Below are 6,232 nucleotides of genomic sequence, written 5' to 3'. Positions count from 1 at the left end.
TTATGTCGCCACGTTAAGCCCAAATCCCACCAGAAGTAATAGCTCCAATGGCGTGAATTTTCTGCACGTTTTGATACCTCATTTGTAGGTGTGCACCCAGCGGTACGAGCCGCATTAACGGTTACGGAAGAAAAATAAAGATTAAAGAGACGCTTCTCTCCGACAATAGTAATAGGTTCCTGCCATTGCTTTGCATGGCAGGCCCCAACAAGACCAAGCACAGATCGCGCATTACTGACGAAAACCTACACGCCGTTTTGCGGATTGCCACAGAATAGAACTAAAACCAGACATCGACGAACTGACCAGGGGAAAACATTGGTAAGCACGAACAAACTAAATTTAAATAGAATGAATGTAAAACCAAAACTCAGTATACTGGAATATGTATATAGTTTATTGATTTTGCTTGTGTTTTGTTTATTTACAGAACACAACACAATGAGGATGTGTGTGAGTTGGTGACAGGGTGAAGAGGATCAGCTTTGTGTTCAAGGACAGGCAACATCACCTCATTGTTTTGTTCTTATGTGAAATACATGTTCGTTGTGTAATAAATAACGAAAAAGTTTTGTGAATGAAGTTGAGAGTTAATATCAAAGCTTGTTTTTATTCTTTGTCTGCTTATCTTTAACGCAGACAAAGATTAATTTTCCCAGCGAATAAAACTGAAACATCGACAAGCTAACAAGCTAAAGAGCGAAGTTTAGCTGAGCAGTTTAAAAATACTGAGCATATTTTTAAACTGCTCAGTTTAAAAATATTGTGACTTTTAAACTGAGCAGTAATTTTACATCCATGCAAACTCAAATGTAATATTTAAAACTTGAATACATAAAATCAGTTATTTAACAATATGAGGTGTTTAATTTATTTTTAACATTGTATTTTCAGACATTTATGCTAGGGTTGACCAAGTCTAGTTTTCCAGACCTATCACTCTGCAACTTTAGATGCGTTCCTTCTCTAACACACCTGGATCATAGACTCATTCATAGGCCTCTACAGAACTGAGTTGCTGCTAATGAGGGAAGTCAACTTTTTGTCCGGGGTATGTTTTAGCAGGGACGCATCTAAAAGTTGCAGTCTGCAGGACTGCACTTGGGCAGTCCTGATTTTATACCGTCAATGTGGCCCGTTGAGGGTGGCCAATATGCTGAAGTGGCCCTTGGTGAAATTGAGTTTGACACCCCTGACTTAGGGACTATCAACAAATTACCGAACCAAACATTCCTGTCAAAGAAATGTTAATAAATGCCTTGAATTGTAACCAACTAACTAATTGTCAGTGCTAATTGTCATGCTTTTACATGAGCCAAAATAGCATCTATAAAATTTTAAAGTCATATACAATATTTTCAATAATTTTAATATTAAATAATATAATGTTTTCTTCAATAGCTTCCAGGTCATTTGACCTATTGACTCAAAATCACTTTGAAATAATTATACTAGTCTCTTTAGATGAGGCACAGTCATTTGTTTTCCATTTTAAATCATTTTCCATTTTTTAGGAATTTTTTTCATCAAAATTGAGTGTTTTTCTTCAATAGCTTCCAGGTCATGTGACCTATTGACTCAAAATCACTTTGAAATAATTCTAATAGTCTCTTTAGATGAGGCACAGTCATTTGTTTTCCATTTTAAATCATTTTCAATTTTTAAAGAATTTATTTCATCAAAATTGAGAGTTTTTCTTCAATAGCTTCCAGGTCATGTGACCTATTGACTCAAAATCACTTTGAAATAATTCTAATAGTCTCTTTAGATGAGGCACAGTCATTTGTTTTCCATTTTTAGCCATTTTCCATTTTTTAGGAATTTTTTTCTTCAAAATTAAGTGTTTTTCTTCAATAGCTTCCAGGTCATGTGACCTATTGACTCAAAATCACTTTGAAATAATTCTAATAGTCTCTTTAGATGAGGCACAGTCATTTGTTTTCCATTTTAAATCATTTTCAATTTTTAATTAATTTATTTCATCAAAATTAAGTGTTTTTCTTCAATAGCTTCCAGGTCATGTGACCTATTGACTCAAAATCACTTTGGAATAATTATACTAGTCCCTATAGATGAGGCACAGACATTTATTTATGTTTTATGTTTTTATTTTATAATTTTTAGGAATCTTTTCCTTAAAGTTTAAGATTGTTGCTCAATAGCTTTCAGATAACGTCATAAAATTACTTATCAATTTGAAATGATTCCAGTACACTTTATACATCACACATAGCATCAATGCCACACAAACATATTACATTTTCATTTTCCACAGATATTTTCAAAACGTATTTCGAACAATAATGAACACAGTTTCTAGTTTTCAGATTAACTACACAATACACATTTCCAACTGCCTGTTTTTTTCTTTTGAAATTCTGTGCTCTTCATATTTATGCACAGGGCATGGTACCATCGGTCACAGTTGTCACACTGGATCTGTTCACAAATACAAGAAAATATACATGTTTAGCAGTATTGAACTTACTCATCTCCTGTCACACAGTTTGGTGTTTAATTGCTTGTCATTTATTATATAAAACATTTCATGGCTCCCAAGAGTCATTTCCTGTGTCTAATTCTGAATTTTACATTGACAACTCTTGATTTCTCACCCAGTCTGTCATTCCAGGGCCAGACCCCGGGGCTTTGTATGCAGCGCACATCGCACACCAACAGTGGTCATCAAATACTGTAATCAAGAAGAATATACAGCATATTCAAACAAGATAGATTGATAGATCGATATATATATATATAACAAAATAGCTAATTATTTCAGAAAATTAATTTAAAATTATTAATACTTGGAGATTATATAAAATACATTTGTAAACTAAAGTAAATTTTCTAAATTATCAATGTTGCATATCGTTTAGATATCTTTGTCTGTTTGGATTGGCACTGTTGGTGGTTTATATTTTGTGAAATGGAATTTGCATTTTGTAATTTTTTTTTTTTTTTATTGACCTCACGGGCTGCAGGAGCTAATGAGGGCAGACTCTATATAAGTTGAAAGAGTCATTGAAACAGTGAATTAATTGAACTGTCAAGATGTGCTTGTCACAAAGAAATCAAAACTTAGTGTTCCCCAGTGAAAGCAGCGAGGTCTGTTTAGTTTTGTTATCTTTATTGGTTAAGTTCATGTTTTGTATTACAATGTTTGTATATGTTTTAGTTTTCACATTTATTGAGGTTATTGTGGTGACTTTGATGATGGTGGTTGATCTTAATCAAATAAAATAAAAAACCTTAAATTCACCAGTCAAGACTGGTTCAGTAATGTAAGAGCTGGGGAGATTCTGCAATATATATGTGTGTATGTTTATGTATTGTAAGTCGAAATGCACATGGTATACCTGATGCATCAAGGATTTGAAGAGCGAGAGTTCTTCTTTCACTTTTCATTGCCTTTTTTGTTGTGTCAAAATCTACATCTGGCATCAGAGGGAAGGCTTCCATCAGTGCTTTTGCCATCTAAAGAAAAAAAAAGTTTTTACAGACTTTTTTTATGGCATTATAATGCATCAGACTTAAAACATTCATGTGGACATATATAGTGTACCCACATATACTAAAACAGGTATGTTTGTTAGTACAGATACCTGTAGTGAAACATCTAAATGTTTCAACATTTAGAAGATGATGAAAGAACTGTAATTACAAATACTGTGTGGCATGTTGCACTGACCCCAGTTATGGGCTACTGTTGGGGGAGTCTGTATTCCTCCAAGTGAATACACACTCTTTCCACAATTCCGAAAGCCCATTTTAACTAACCAGAGAGACTGTATTTGATGATAGACAACTTTTCTCTTTTGGAAAACAAATGACTGTGCCTCATCTATACAGACTGGTAGAACAATTTCAAAGTGATTTTGACTCAATAGGTCACATGACCTGGAAGCTATTGAAGAAAAACACTCAATTTTGAAGAAAAAAATTCCTAAAAAATGGAAAATGGCTAAAAATGGAAAACAAATGACTGTGCCTCATCTAAAGAGACTATTAGAATTATTTAAAAGTGATTTTGAGTCAATAGGTCACATGACCTGGAAGCTATTGAAGAAAAACCCTCAATTTTGAAGAAAAAAATTCCTAAAAAATGGAAAATGATTTAAAATGGAAAACAAATGTCTGTGCTTCAATTAAAGGGACTATTAGAATTATTTCAAAGTGATTTTGAGTCAATAGGTCACATGACCTGGAAGCTATTGAAGAAAAACACTCAATTTTGATGAAATAAATTAATTAAAAATTGAAAATGATTTAAAATGGAAAACAAATGACTGTGCCTCATCTAAAGAGACTAGTATAATTATTCCAAAGTGATTTTGAGTCAATAGGTCACATGACCTGGAAGCTATTGAAGAAAACATTATATTTCTTTGACAGGAATGTTAGGTTCAGTAATTTGTTGATAGTCCCTAAGTGAACCTTCGGGCGCTGCGGCCGGGAGCGGTGGAGAACCGCTGGCCGACAGTAGCGTTCCGAAATCGGATCAACTTTCAGCTAAACGTCGGTTACTCCGCGGAGCTCGGGCCGGGAGCGGTGGAGAACCGCTGGCCGACAGTAGCGTTCATAAATCGGATCAACCTTGAGCTAAACGCCGCTTACTCCGCGGAGCTCGAATATCGAATATCCAACTTGAAACTAACTTCACTGCGGTAAAATACCGGACGATTTTTAAATTCCCCCCGGACATCTTTTTAGGTCTGAAAAGTAGGACATGTCCGGGAAAAAGAGGACGTTTGGTCACCCTACTTATACACCAGTGGCGGTGTCTTGATATGGGCAGCCGCCCAAAGCGGCTTCTCGTCCAGGGAAACACACACACACACACACCCCACTCGTGCGCGCTCTCACACACGTGACGTGTCCCGCCACTTGCCTCTCTTGACGTAGCACCTCTTCTAACTTCCCTCCGCTGTCAGTCATGTCCTGGTGGCGGTCAACCATCCAGGTGACAAACAAAACGAGTGAATTTGCCTCCTAAACCTAAGACCCAAAAGTTCAAACTTCTCTTACTATGCAGAGCAGCCAATAGAATGATTAAAATATAGCTCTTAGATTAAATAAAATATATAAGTAAATTCAAATGTATATATGTGCTCTCAAGGCTGATAGTTAATCTCATTAATTTTAACTCTAAGAATAATTTCTGTCATATTTCACTGGTTACATGCAGAGGTCTAGATGATTCTCCTCATGGCTATGCTCTGTTCTGTTGTTGCCTATTTGGTTATTTTAGAAACCAACCTGTAGTGTTGAACATTATCGGACATCTGCATCAGACATGAAATGTATATATTTATGCACCCTTATATTGACTTCGTAGGTGTTAAACTTAGCATATAGTTGTTGGGAACGTCATGATGTTTGACGAGAAACTGTAAGGCGAAAAATATCTTGCAGGGCATTCCTTCATATGAATTGGTTTAGTTACCATTTGAGGAGCACACTCGATAAACAAAGACTACCTTTTTCCTACCAGGTTACCGAAACATTAAGGAAGACACTTTGATACCATCCTGGTTCAATGTGATACTCTGGATCTCTTTCTTTGACCTCTCTTGCCTCAGATTGCACTAACAATTTCTTTACATGCCGTTGGCCGCTAGGGGGAGATGTTACTCTTCTTACAATTATCAATAACTGGCAAAGATATATTTTCATTTATGAGATCCAATACGTTTTTGTATTCAAGATGAAACACCATAGTCTCCACAGAATATTTTTTTCTTACCCATTTCTTACTTTCTAAGGCTTTTCCTGACAAATGGATGGAAAGAAACCTTAAATATTGTATCTTAATAAATACTATAGATAAATACTATAGAAAAGACATAGTAAAATCGCATTATATCATATTTGAAAGGATGCATTTCAATGAGTTGGAATTTACTCAAAGTTTATTTTGTCTGGCATTTATTTCCAAACCCAAAATTAACACAGTGCATGTATTTATAACACAAAGACAGTGTGATATACCGTAATTTTGCGTTAATGATTGTGGTTTACAGCTATACAATAATTATTTTTATAGCTTGTAAAAACATCAGAGGATCCAAATCTTACCATGACATAAGCCAAAAAATAATAATATTTTAAACTCCAGTGTTATGTTATGGCCATATTATGATTATAACACAATGATTCTAGACAGCTGTCCAAAATGTGCTGAGAAGTTAGGTTTTCATACATCAGTGGAAAGTTAAGTGGACGGAAAATA

The 6,232-nt window shown here is 35.0% G+C and overlaps 1 long non-coding RNA gene across 1 annotated transcript; it reads right to left on the bottom strand.

Annotated features, from left to right (window-relative positions):
- Window positions 1-2,199: 2,199 nt before the first annotated feature.
- LOC116709050 (uncharacterized) lies at window positions 2,200-3,823 on the bottom strand. Its single transcript, XR_004336806.1, has 3 exons — window positions 3,360-3,823; window positions 2,616-2,692; window positions 2,200-2,439 (listed from the first exon to the last, which is right to left on the bottom strand). It is a non-coding gene; the product is annotated as an uncharacterized LOC116709050 (long non-coding RNA).
- Window positions 3,824-6,232: the final 2,409 nt, after the last annotated feature.

This window comes from Xiphophorus hellerii, chromosome 19 (assembly GCF_003331165.1).
Source record: "Xiphophorus hellerii strain 12219 chromosome 19, Xiphophorus_hellerii-4.1, whole genome shotgun sequence".
NCBI classification, from domain to species: domain Eukaryota; kingdom Metazoa; phylum Chordata; class Actinopteri; order Cyprinodontiformes; family Poeciliidae; genus Xiphophorus; species Xiphophorus hellerii.
Note: the sequence above shows the minus strand (reverse complement) of the source record. Positions and strands in the feature narration are given on the sequence as shown.